Source organism: Leiobunum rupestre, chromosome 10, assembly GCF_980474605.1.
Source record: "Leiobunum rupestre chromosome 10, qqLeiRupe1.1.hap1, whole genome shotgun sequence".
NCBI classification, from domain to species: domain Eukaryota; kingdom Metazoa; phylum Arthropoda; class Arachnida; order Opiliones; family Sclerosomatidae; genus Leiobunum; species Leiobunum rupestre.
Window position 1 is genome coordinate 36,637,471 of NC_143393.1, and position 15,108 is coordinate 36,652,578.

Sequence of the window (15,108 nt, forward strand, 5' to 3'; positions counted from 1 at the left end):
TGTATACCCGTAAATAAAGTCACGCGTTATTTGTGATGAGCAATATAGAAAAGGTTAAGCAAAGGTTCACGTCGGTTGCTTAACCTCTCGATTAAATACGCGTATTGATAATGTCAAGAACGAATCTAAGCGACTGAGAACCATTAAACGTAGCGTTGGGGCCTCGCTCAATAAACATTTCATGGCGCCCTCTGCTGACTACAAAGGGGCGTCATTTTACAATAAAATATTAATATAATAAATAAAGTAATTAAAAACTTAACTTATAATTAATATATTTGTTTTAAATCATTTAAAAATAAATAAACATTATTATGGTAATTATTAAGATTATATTAGTAAATATTTATAATTACTAAATATTAATAATGATTAAATATTAGTAATGAGTAAATATGAATAACGAGTAAATATTAGTAATGAGTAAATATGAATAACGAGTAAATATGAATAATGAGTAAATATTAATGAGTACATATTAATGAGTACATATTAATGAGTACATATTAATGAGTACATATTAATGAGTACATATTAATGAGTACATATTAATGAGTACATATTAATGAGTACATATTAATGAGTACATATTAATGAGTACATATTAATGAGTACATATTAATGAGTACATATTAATGAGTACATATTAATGAGTACATATTAATGAGTACATATTAATGAGTACATATTAATGAGTACATATTAATGAGTAAATATTAATGAGTAAATATTAATGAGTACATATTAATGAGTACATATTAATGAGTACATATTAATGAGTAAAGATTAATGAGTAAAGATTAATGAGTAAAGATTAATGAGTAAAGATTAATGAGTAAAGATTAATGAGTAAAGACTAATGAGTAAAGACTAATGAGTAAAGATTAATGAGTAAAGATTAACGAGTAAAGATTAACGAGTAAAGATTAACGAGTAAAGATTAATGAGTAAAGATTAATGAGTAAAGATTAATGAGTAAAGATTAATGAGTAAAGATTAATGAGTAAAGATTAATGAGTAAAGATTAATGAGTACATATTAATGAGTAAAGATTAATGAGTAAAGATTAATGAGTAAAGATTAATGAGTAAAGATTGATAAGTAAAGATTAATGAGTAAAGATTAATGAGTAAAGATTAATGAGTAAAGATTAATGAGTAAAGATTAATGAGTAAAGATTAATGAGTAAAGATTAATGAGTAAAGATTGATAAGTAAAGATTAATGAGTAAAGATTAATGAGTAAAGATTAATGAGTAAAGATTAATAAGTAAATATTGATAAGTAAATATTAATAGTTATTATATATAAATAATTTATTCAATATTATATTTCTATTATCATAATTAGTAAATTTAATTAATATAATATTTCTATTATCATTATTAGTAAATTTAATTAATATTATATTTCTATTATCATAATTAGTAAATGTAATTAATATTATATTTTTATTATCATAATTTTAAATTAAAAATAATAAATTATATTGAATAATAAAACATATTGCTCAATTACGCTTCGCTTGCAAAATTCGAAAAAGAGTATCGTGGTAATTATTTGTTGAATCTCAGTTGCATGGATACATTATTGGTACGGTAAAATATAATAATAATAAATATTATTAGATTTTTTTAATTTTCCAAATAAATTAGGCACCCAAACAAGTAACCATAAATATTTTTATTGTACTTTATAATTAATTTGAGGGTACAATCATAAAATTCTAGGTTTTAACACATCTGAGTATAAATGGCCACAATGGCGACCCCTCCGTTATGGCCCGCAACAGGTCTATACGTTAGGACATAAGTAACATAATAACTATAAGTATGACAATTCCTGTTGTTTCAATGCTAATTTAATTACTCTCAATTAAGTCAACAGGACAGCATAAGATTAATTTCAAGGACCAGTATATTAAATATTGAAATTTCTCGAAATTAATTTATAATAATTAAATACTCAACAATAAATATTTTAAGATAAATAAAAAAATTATCTCTAATTAGTGGTCGTCTCAGGGCAATTACAACTACTAGGCCCCACAAGCAGTACAATGTAAGTGACCAGTACACCCATGAAGGACATGATAGTCCCTCTGGTCACCGTGAAATAGTTTCCGGCGGTCAACCCGATGGGCTCCGACTTGAGTCTCGAAGCTAAAATTTTCAGTTCGTAAAAGAGGTCCGAGTCTATTCGGTCTCGCTTTCTAGACGCTTCCACAACCGAGTTGGATATTTCGATGATTTTGGATGGTATTCTGGAGAAAATCAGGGTGAGAATCAAGTTGAAGGCCGGTGGGCGGAAAAAGCTGACGGTGACGTAGACAGTTTGGATATGATGGACGTCGTTAGACCTCTCGAAGATGAAGGACAAACCCCTGCAGGCTGAGATGATGGCTTCCCCGTAAGAAACGATAATCAGGAAACCGTAAACTCCGTTCATCTTCTCCAATACACTTTGAATATCCTTAAACCTAAACAAAGAGAAAAAGAACAATGCTTTTAAAGACAAAACGTAATGGAAATGTAATTACGACAAAATGCGTCAAGATATTTAGACCAAAACTTGTGAGGCTTTAGAAATGGCTTGATAAAGACTGATATACTCGACGCATTCCGCGTTCTTTGCCTCTTCACTGTCATACCATTCGTGAAACCACTTGACGCGTTGCTCGGACAAAGGTTTCACCGCTAGCAATCTGTCGTGGGCCGCATCTAGAAAATCACACAAAACGTAGACGAATATAACCACTGGAGTGGACAGAATCATCAAGCCACTGTGGCAACATAAGGAGCTGAGTGTATTGTCTATGATACGTATGACGCAAGTGTCCACATTTGTGGCGTTATTGTAAAACCCGTACGTCACTTGCCGGAAACGGTTTTTCGGATCCGGGTAGAAGAGGCAAAAACAGACCGCTTCGCTCGTACTCAGCACCAAATCCAGCACCATGAAACATCCTAAAATCAGAACGATTCGCTTGGCTCGTTGGAACAGCAGTTCGTGACAGAAATCTTCGTTAAAACGAACGATGAATTCGAGGCAATCGTCTCTCACTCGACGCAGTTCCTTACGTTTGCGTATGAGCCAAAATAGACTAAATTCGACCGCTAGTACTTTGAAGAATGTACCACTGAGCCGAATCACTTCATATTTACTGTATTCCTTCACCAAGAAGAACGACCTGAATATAGCGGTGGAGTCAAATATCTGGTAAAAAACGGTTACTACCACCCACATCTTAAACGCCTTGAAAATTACCCTCCAAAAGAATTGCTCGGTCAGTTGCTGTAGCAAAATCGTAAATCGCGAAAAAATACGGGGTTGGACCTCCATTACTATTAATTTACTATAGTGTAGGTTATTAAGACACCCACGAAGGACAGAAACGTACCCCTTGTGACGGTGAAAAAACCACCGGCGCTAAGTCCACGATTGGTGTCCAAACGGTCAACGACCAATTGTAGTTCGTGCAACAGGAACGGGTTAACGGAGGTACTATTGAATGCCCCAATCTGTAGAGAATCCGAACAGAACTGCACTTTTTCCGGAATTTTAGCTACGACCCAGGTCCAACGAAGTCGAAATATCAGCTGCTGCGTGTACAATATAGGCATGTACTGGTGGGTCTAGGTACTTCTGCTTTTATCCTTCACTTACAAAATAAATATTAGTTGTCCAGAAGACACTATGGCATCTACGTAGGCGCATAATATGACGTATCGAAAAATCCGATCCCCGAGACCAATTACGTTCTGAATTCGCGGTTGTTAAGGTCATCCGCCAACTGAAGCAGATAGTAAGAAAGAGGTTGGCAAAAGTATAAACACCACTTCAAGAGAATAGGATAATGATATTTTCAATTAGACGCGTACAACAATGGACAGCTACGGCAACGGAGTAGACTGAATCGAGGGCTTGCTTCTTGACAAGGGTTGAATTGTCTATCTGTACGAAAATGAGGACTGCCTATGACCCTTTAATTCCCAAACAGGACACGATCAAATATGAAAACGGCAGAACGACGTTGAACAACGCGAAATACCCTTGGTTTTTGTTCAAAACATTTTTGAGTTAATAACGGTAGCACTCGATCAATTCGATAATCGCCTTCCTTCTGAACAAGTTGTAGAGAAAGTTCGGCAAAATTACAACTCTTTTTATTATAAACCCGAGGAAATCTAAAACACTGTCGTTTTTCAAAACACGCAAAGTAGCGAACGGGTAAGAAATGCAATAGTAGCGCTTACAACGAACCATACCACGAACGACTTCATGGCGTAACGAAAGTACTCGTTCTCAAAGTCGAACATTGTCCATTGTACATCTTACGATTAGGCCTACAAAAAGAACACTCTAACATTGGGATAAACACCATTATCCAGTGGGTTAAAAGAGACAACGCCTTTCGTGTATACACGATTCTAATGTAAAATTGGCGCGTATAGAAATAGTTAGCAAATAATAATATATCAATATTGGAATGAATTATTTTATTTTGACTTAATAGTTTTATTTGTGGTAAATAGGCGAGGCTCTTTAGTAATATATATACATTGTAAACGAAATTTTGAAAGAGTACAACCCAGCAATTTAATCGATTAATTGATTTCTGCTGGAACATTATTTTATGAAAAGTGTGATCTTCAAACGTATCGTGTTTTAAGAATTACAATCTAAAACGTTGACTTGGGTGAATAATTTAAGATTTATTTTTACAAATACTATTTCACCAACTTCGAAGTCTCTAAACGGGTGTGGAAAATTGGTGTGAGGTAGCGAGATTTTCAAGCATGGATAATAATCGTTTAAAGCAAGTGTCGACTCGACGTGAAGCAGCTCTTTTTTCAACCGATGTCGCTAGCGTCGACATTAAAACAAGATGCTTAAGCTACATTTTGACCCAAAATTCGGAACATAAAAGTACCATTCGCGTTGATTGACTCTTTTGTAAATTTCAAAATAACTTAAATTATTGTAATTTTTAACAATATATTTTATATAGGATATATATTTTATATTAAAGTCCACTAAGAAGAGTATAAGTTGTCTAATTATAATAATTATAAATGGTTCTCTGACGACGTTATTGTTTCGCTTTTTGAATTTTAGCTTCCCTTGCCATTAATAGATGGCACCACGCTCTCCAGTAAAGTAGTTTTTCGAAGAGTCAGATAGATACATTGCCATCTCAAATAACGAGGGCCTTATCATATAATACAGGTGGCAATGATAGAGCCAACATTTGCTTCAAGATTCTAGAACCTGACTTCGGAACGATTCACCAAAAATCGTCTTAAAGTCAGCTGTTGGGAGTGATCGTTACGAAAGTTAACATTAAAACTTGTATAAAATTACAGTAGCGCTCTCTTCAGTTGGATGAGTGAATTACTGGCGAATAAATGATTTACATCGTACGCGCAGTTCATTCGCTTATTGTATCTTTCCGTTAAGAATCATCATACGGATTTCCATACCATGGAGCACCTGTCGCCATCTAACCGATCAATCGTTACGAAATTAAACTTTTACGGTGCAAAGGTAAAACAACACGCTGATTTTATTGTTAACTATGAACTCTAATGATATTTTATACTTAAAACACAAATTGTTAATTGAAATCAATCGATTAAATCTCAAAACGGTGGCGTCAGGGGAATGGACGCCATGAGAGGATGTAAACCAAATCCTAAAAAAAATGTAAAACTACCTATTATCAGCCCGGTGCCTCCGATATTTTTAGAGGCCGGCGTGCGCTCAATGTTTTATTTTTAATCCTGGCACTTTTAGTTGCGGGCGATCGTCGCGAGGGGCGCCGCTTCTTATCGTGTTTGATGTTACTAATTTTGATTTTTCTTTCTTAGTCGGGAATTGGTTAGGGTCTGGGGTTCTGGCTGCCAGTGCAAGGTTTCCAATTATTTATGGTAAGTTTTAATTTAAAATTATAAATAAAATTTTGCTTACGTTTATAAATTTCTTTTATAATTGAGAGGTTATCTTTTATTATTGGTAAAAAGGTTAGAAAATTAAGTTCCCATATGACGTCATATATATATATATATATATATATATATATATATATATATATATATATATATATATATAAAATCTTTCTTGGTTCAGTATTAACTGTTAATGTGGAAGTATCCCTTTTGAGATAGCAACATATATCTGAAATCCGTTTTCGAAATTAAATGAGTAGTTGTAAGTGTCACGAGCCACTGCATTCCCATGCGTCTTGCAGCTAGATAATGTTAAAACCTAACTACCCAACTAGCCAAAGGATGGTTATCATACTTCCTACACGATTCGCCCTGTCCTTATGTATCCTCAGAATGGCCTTAGCAGCTCTCTCAATCCTGATTAGAGGCACATTGACGAGCGGACTGTACTGTCTCAGCTACACATTTCCGGATTTATAAACTGAAGGCCCGGTTCTAGGAGGACCCGAGGACACCTGGTAAGGCTCCTCCTCTATATAATGATGTGGCTGAGGCACCACACGTAGCGCATAGGGAAATCCTGCACGGCGCCTAAGTGGTAACAAAGCTAAGTCGAGCGCTCAGAGAGGATAACGTTAATAGTAAGTGTATGGAGTTGTTGGCTCGCGTGCCACCACCCTCCCACGCATTGTAACCCGTCCACCTGAATAAATGGCTGTAAAAGTAGGTTGATTACTTAGTCCTAAGGTGGTGCCTTGGGTATTATTATTATATTCGGAGAGCGTAAAAGGAAAACGCCATTTAGGAGCGAGTTTCACAACCATGAAATATAATAGAACAAGGGAGTGTAAGCTATGACTCTTCCCGATAAGTTCGTGACCGAGCTAGTGGTCCTCTAAGCAGACCACGCGTTATTTTCTAATCTGAGATAATCAGCTTAAAGGACTGCTAACTCGGGCTTACCTTATATCCATATTTCCATAGTTGAAAAGAAAGATTTTACACAAAAATATGTGTTATTATGAATAGGCGTCAGTGTCGTTGGAACATAAGATAACTACGTAAGTTACCAAGAATCCCCCGAAAGACAGACACATTTTCCTGGTTACGACAACACATCCGGCGGTACTTAGACCGACCGGATTTCCGCTCATTCGATTCATGAGCGATTCTAGCTCGGAGATGAATTCAAGGGACACCGTCTCTTTTCTTTGAGCGGCGTCCAAGAGGCTGCTATACGCTTTGAAGACCCGCTCCGGGATTCTAGACATGAGGAAGATGAGCCACAACATGATGACCGACGGTTGTAAATAGTAGAAAATGATGTAAAAGTAAACGGCAATTGGAAAAATTTCTTCATTCATGATCTGGAACAACCCCTTGCAAGCCGAACCCAAGGCTTCTAAGAACCACAACACCAAAAGGTAACCAAACAGGTTATCCACTTCCTCGAGTGACCGTTTGATCCAGAGGAACTCGTCGTGGATTACGGTTAATCGGCTCAGAGTTAAGACTCGAACGGCTGTAGATAAAAAATGTTAACTTAACCAAAAATCATTAGAGAGGTTTAAGGGGAACTTCAGAAGTCTCAATCAGCACTTCGAACCTAACTCAAGGTACCCCTAGTAGCTTAACCTCTCTATTGTCTATAGCTTACCTTTAACGTGTTGGTCGAATTGTAATACTTTATCACCAATCACGCTGGCAACATAAGCTAGAAGAAACCACAGCATCTTGGTGGTGCTGTTGTAGATAGAGAAGACGATATAGTCTAATATGATCAAGACATAGGTCGCTGTTGGGTTGAGACACTTCTTGCAATGTCCAAAACTAAGATCATCAATGTATTCGATTTCGGGTTGCGTATGCAGACCTTCGACAACAATCATGACAAAAGTAGCAAAGGTCAGGATGCAAAACGAAGCCACGTACAAGACGCATTTTTTTTTAAACCAAGGAACGCCATTACCGTCAATATTTTCGTCCGTACGACAACGAAAAAACAAACGGGTGAAACTTTTTAATCGTTTCAGCGTGTAAACCTGACAAACCAAGAGGATCAATAATTTGACAGTAACGCAGACGTAAAAGAACGTGTTTAATTCGAGAAAGCCTCCCGATAGTCGTCTGTTCCAGCGAGCCATTAAATACAGTCCGTAAACAAAGGACGACGAGTACCATAGTCGGAGCACACGATTTACCATTAACGCCTTGTCTTTTCCCGGATAAACTTTAAGGAACGGATCACCGACTTTCGGTACATCGATGCTGGACACTGATTGACACACAGCCATTTTCATCGCGATGGAGTGATGAACAGACTCAACTCAAACATTCTAGTTGGAAAAACGGTCATTCATTAAAATACGATGTGACAAAATGAGTGATTGACGTTTGGGCGCGGTTTGTTGATTTATTCGTTCGATAAAGAAAATACATAATTTTTTTTAACTGTATTCCAATACATGTACGATTATCAGAAGTAAATAAACTTTCCTCTATCATAAGAATAGGGTTGTAGCCATTTTCCTTACCTTTTCACTAAACATACTGGCCCGCTGCTCGATCCTAGCCTGAAGGACAGCCTATGGCTAGGTTGGAATCTGGGGTTACTCGCGTAACGTCACTATTAGGCTTAACGAGAAGGTGTTGTCTAGGGGTAAGCTTAAACTATTCGGTAGGTTAGAGGAATGAGGGCTGCCATAGTATTCTACTTCATATGGTTCCGTTTAATAAGTTAAGAACAAAACAATCTTTACATTAAACCCACTCTGCAGAGATCGACTTACAAATACATCCAATATTAAACAATACAGTATAACACAAAATACCGGCACGTGGCTTTTACAGCAGGGTCACTGTCCTTTCCAAAATAAAACAAATCATACTCATATATGGCAGCTTGTAGTCTCTTGGCTCTGCTGTGCTCCTTTTTGGAGGCGCTTCACAGCTTCTGAAGGGAACTGTACCCCTTTACATAGGCACTCGCACACTACACCATTATAGCCTAGATGGCCCCGCTCTCGGGTGATCGAGAACCGAATAATAATAATAATAATAATAATCAGCTAGGCTAATACCCAAGGCACCACCCTAGGCCTAAGTCATCGAGCAACTTTTAAAGCCTTTAATTCAGGTGGCCGGGTTACAATGCGTTGAAGGGTGGTGGCAAGCCCTGCAAGCCACGCGAGCCAACAGCTCCCTACACTAACTATTACCGTTAACCTCAACAAGTTTTTATGGCAGGGGAAACCGAAGACCTCGGGGGAAAACCCCTTAAACCAGTGGGGAGAGAACTTGCAAACTCTACGCGGTGTTAGGTTTAGCAATGTTGCGGGGAACTATTTCAAGTTTTCCAAACCGGACTGAGACGCTATTTGTGAAATTAGGCGCGGAGCCGAAACATTTTCGTTCGGACTCCTTAGCTCGCTCTCCGGCTTCTCGTACCAAGTCGTCTTTTCGGAAAGGTAAGACGAGCTTCAAGTTTTTGAGTTTCTACTTTTCGAACGGTCCGTGGTCCTTGCAGTGGCGGCTTAAGATGGCTGGATGTTTTGTCGCCGGGGCTGCCTCCTCGCCCACCCCTGCCTAACCCCTAGCTACCCTGGCACCCGGGGCGGACCCCCCCCCCCTTACGCTGCCACTGGGTCCTTGGTCCACCAGGACCCCCACCAATCACCGGACCTGGTCCTCAGTGTTATTGATGGGCCCAGTGGCGTACCGAGGGTTTGTGGCACCCGATTCAAAATGTTTATATGGCGCCCCCAATGTATGTTATAAATAAATTAAATTAGGATTCAGGAAAAAATATTCGTGACTTTAAATTGAAATGATTTAAACACAACACACCTGCTTTTAATACGTAATTTTTCTTGCTTTTATCACTGCAAATGGATCTGTAACATCTTAAAAGATTACACTTTGAAAATTGAAATGTATCCTTTTCAATAGGGAGTTTACAGTATGACGTGCCACTACGTCACCCGTGCTTTTTCCTATTGATAAAAAATTTCCCCCCACAATGGCGGCCATGCTCAAAGCTACGGAGTGATATTTCCCTATACTAAGAATGGCGAGATCATTCAGTCGATCTTGCCTCATCGGCGCTCTCAAATAAGCCATTATTAGTTTAAGTTTACTGAAAGAACGCTTACAACAGCAATAGTAAGTTTTGATTGTTACGAACTTTATAAAATATAAAGTAACAGCAACTGACACCTAATAGTACCTGAAACTATGCTCTGCTGAATTCTTGATAAAATACTTTAGAGAAGTAAAGACTACTTCTCTGTTAAACAACTACAAATCTGAATAATGGCACGGTTTATATATTTACACAGGTTAGACTACTTGTACCTTCATACGTGCTAGCGTATTGAGCCTTTTAAGATCTTCTGCCAGGGCTGCGTTCAACAACTATCAACGGAGAAAAACCGCTGAGTTATCGTTGAGTTCTTTTAAGCAACGCTACGTCACAAAAATCTAAAAGTTGTTGTACGATTTATAGTTCGCTGACTTAACGAACAAAATATCGTCTGCTACCCCTCCTTTAACTTTGTTGAATGACGTCACGACACCGATGAGCAACGGAAAAACCTGCTCCTCCGACCGCGGACTTCGTTGAGCAACATGACGTAGAAACCGGAAGTTAAAAAAAGCGTACAGTAAGCTCAACGCTCAGCGCTGACCTCAGCGCTGAGTCCGCTGAGTCCCGCTGAACGTAGCCCTGGAAATCCTGTTTTCTACTATGCTACTGGTACGCCCTCTAATGTATATAAACAGTACTAATTAATTTATTATAAATTAAATTTTTATAAATTTTAATTATAAATACACTAATGAGCTACCGTATTTATAATTTGATAATATGTATTTTAAAATTTATTAATTATCTACGATACATTTAAATTTAAAATATAGGTGGCACTCCATTTTTAAATGTAAATATTATTTTAACAATAGTTGATTACAGTTCAGAAACTTTACACAAGCCGGCGCTGTAGGCGCGAAGTAGAATTTTTCAAATTCTCTAAACGCGGGAGTAGCTCATAAGCGTCCATCTCTGAGCCGAAGTAGTCTAACCTGTGTAAATATATAAACCTTGATAATGGCCTTTCGACTAGACTATACATTATAAATTGTCAATTTTGACTAATTTCACAACAAACAGTTGCTTCCCATACTTCTTACGTCGTCGTTGGTTCTGCTCTACCGAGAATTTACTATTATATACTACTGCTTAAATTCCCAACGCGATCGAGATAAGTCCGCCCTTCGACCATTGAGTTGGGAATATCAATGCCTTCGACAGTGTTTTTTAAGTGAACTAGATTCTACGTGCACATTAATTTGAAACGTCAAACGCGTCTTAAGGACCTTCATGAAAAATTTGTTATAAGTAACTTGGTGATAATTTGGGCCTTTTTGGCACCCCCCTAGAAGACTACTAGATCGGCGCCGATTCAACATTCCCCCGTGTTCCCTATCGGTATGCCTCTAGATGGGCCAGGAGCCATAATTTAGGATAAAATCAAAGCTTATTTTGCCTCTAAAAATCACCGAATTCTGCAAAATGTTTTTCCATACGCGCCTCTGAGTCATCTACACATTTACAAGTTTGAAACAAGTCCAACCATTTAACCGAAATCATACATTGCAAAAATCCTAAAATATAAATGTTACAACGGCAACCCGAACAGGTAATAGTGGACCATCAACTGGGAAGATACTAATCGCGGCATGTCAAAAGACAAGAGTGGACAGCTCGCCTACACCATTGGAAACGTTACAGATTCCAGCGGGACATGTAGATTTTGGCCATAAGCCAACCATGGACCCTCAAGCGACTACGGCTCTGTGACCGGCAGTTTTCGTAAAGTAAGAGGGGTCTCGTCTAAGAAAAGCTGGCCCACATATAGTCCTACCAAACCTCAGCGGCCGAAACACGGGGATAATTGAACAGATAAGGAATTTTAATGGGTTGAGCCGACAGTTCACGAAATATATATTTGCGATTAAACTAAAATTATTTAAGATTCAACTGTAACATTTGATTAATTCTCCTCTCCCTCTATTCAAAAATATTCGTCAAAAATGGTCGTCAAGGGGTGAAATACTGACAAGATTGCTTGCGATAATTCTAAAGCTTCTCGCAATCCCGTGTTTTTCTAAACGGAAAAAGAAAATGACTGACATCATGCGACGAACCCTATTGAAATTTATTTGTTTATAAGAAATTTCGGAATTAACTTTTACATCAACGAGAGATATTGACACCCGAAGAATACAATACAACTATATATGTGACCAGAAATCCGACAAAAGACAGACAAACGCTCCGGTTAATGATAAAGATACCGGCCGCCGTCAATCCGTTCTCTTTGGGGCTCATCCGTTTGATCAGAAGATACAGCTTCGAAAGTACACTTTCGAAATGAAACCTTCCAGTAATGTCCAGGAGACTGCGACGAGCGTCCATAAGATTGATGGTGATCTGGGAGGCGAAGAAAGTTAGTCCCAAGACGACCGCCGAATTCAAGAAAAAGGTGAAGGCCGTGTAAACGAGACCAAATACTCCCAGTTCCGTTTTCACCATGTACAAAATTCCCGTCAGTGCCGACAACAAGGCGTCGAAATACCAGAGGAATAAAAGCAACGAAAATAAATAATCCGTATGTCGAACCGAGCTCTGCACCTCGTGAAAGGAGTCGTGAAAATCCTTGATGATGAGCTCGTTCAAAACCTTCACTCTGTCGATCTTGTCCTTTAGTTTCGCGGCGGCGTCGGCGAGCGTCAGCGAAAACAGAAGAAACAGATTCCAAGCCACGGCCTGTGACGAACACAGTGATATGTAAAAGAAGCAATCGAACCATAGAATGATTCTACTGTTGGATTCCCCCAAGACATCAGCGTGTCCGAATGTAACGGCGTCCACCAGTTCGTAGAGGTAGTTTAAAACGGCGTGGGACAGCAACACCTCTATCACGTTAAGCGTTATGATCAAAACCACACCCGCCAACAAACAGCCGAGGCATCGGTACATCCTCCGACTTAAAGCCGTCTTGTCCTCGCAACGATTGAGCTGACCTCTAACCAGTCTCAAAGTCAAATCCTCAAAGTTCTGTCCGCGCCAGAGTACGATTAAATGAACCAGGGTGTAGTTGGAAAAATTGACTATCCTGACAAGAAGTGCCAAAACGTTACGTCTGGTTGTGACTAACCCTAGTAAGGCTGAAAACGTATTTGCCATGGTGTACAGAAGATAGCAGAGGTCCATAATCAGCCAGCTTCTGTAGAAAGTAAGACAAAACTTGAACCATTCCGGCTTGGAGGTCATCCCGGGCGATTTGCCGTAGTCTCTTTCTGGTTCCCCAAACTGAGCGTGCTTTGTCATACTTTACGGTTTGACTAAGTCGGATAATGATAAATATACGCTAGGACTTCCGTTTTGGTTAGAAGGCGAAATAGCAATGTGAAATCGATAAAATCTAATTCTCCTATTCTATTTATTTGGGCGTTGGCTAGTCCTGATATCGATAAGAGTTTTATATTGAAAGTTCACTGTCATTGTGTCACATAAAGAGTACATTATTAGGTCACCAGCATTAAATTTTTAGTAGCTCCGACAAGTAGGCTCTGTAAAATTAAAAAAAAAGTTGGTAGTGTGACTCCGTAATGACTTATATAATTTTTGTATATATCACGCTTTTATTTACTACAAGAAAATTATAAAAGGTACATACTACATTAAAGCAGACCAACTGCCTATTTGAGATTTAGCTAGTATTAATTATAGACCGGAAGCAGAATGAATTCAAACTCACGAAACAACTCAAAGCACTAGATTATGAAACAGTAAAAAAATATCACATGTAGTTCCAGAACTAAAGTCAAAATATTAATTATTCAATATTGTGAACTTTGTAACTCAATGGTTAATACACGCCAGTAGTATCAACCCTTAATATTAACACCGGAGGAATACAGAACAATAATGTATGTGACCAAAAAGCCAACAAAAGACAGACAAACGTTACGATTAATGATAAAAATACCGGCCGCTGTCAGTCCGTTCTTTTGGGGACTCATACGTTTCACCAACATATACAATTTAGGTGGGACGGTTTCAAATTGTGATCTTCCGGCTGCGTCCAACAGCCCTCGGTGTGTTTCTTGGACCTTTATTGGAATCTTGGAAGCGATGAACGTCAGCCCCAAGACCACCGCCACGTTTATGAAATGGTTAAACGCCGCGTAAATACTACCAAAGACACCCAACTGACTTTTCAACAAGTACAGAATACCGGTAAAGGACGCTATCAGGGCGTTGAAGTACCACAGAAACATTAAAACGGATAACAAGTAATCCACATTTCGAACCGAGCACTGAAAAGCTTGAAAGTAGTCGTGAAATTCCGCGATTTTCGACTCTGTTAAAGTAACGACGTTATCTACCTCATCTTTGAGTTTTTGTATGGTTTCGACTAACGTCCACGAAAACTGAAGGAATAGAGTCCAAGTCACGACCTCGAACCAGCACTGCGATACGTAGAAGAAGTTATCGATAATTATGATTATCCTGCTCATCGATTCACCCAGGTTCTTTCCGTTTCCGAAGGTGACTGCGTCCACGAGTTCGTACAGATAATTCAAAACCTTGAATGACAGAACAGCCTCGGTCGTATTGATAGTGAATACAATGATTAACCCCGGCAAGAGGAACCCGAGACATCGGTACATCCTCCTGTTTAGAGCGCTCTTGTCTTCCCAACGATTAAATTGACCGCTAACTAGTTTTAAAATCAAAATCTCGAAGGCCCTTCTTCGCTGAAGAACAACCAGATGAGCCAAGCAGCAGTTGACTAGATTGACCAACTTGATGATATGTTGGAAGATGGTGCGTCTGCTCGGGACTAGTCCCAGAAGGGCGGCGAGTATTCCTGCCAGAGAATACAAGAAGTAAACAATATCCATGATCAGCCACGCTTTAAAGAAAATGACGCAGAATTTAAACCATTTCGACTGGCACTCCATATACGATTTTCCGTGCTCTTTGAGGGATTTGAAAGCCTGCGCGTGCTTCGCCATTTACGCTGTGACCAGAATGAAAATAGGTAAACAAGTGAAAAGACTGATTCGATTTCGTACAAATACGACTTCGGAAG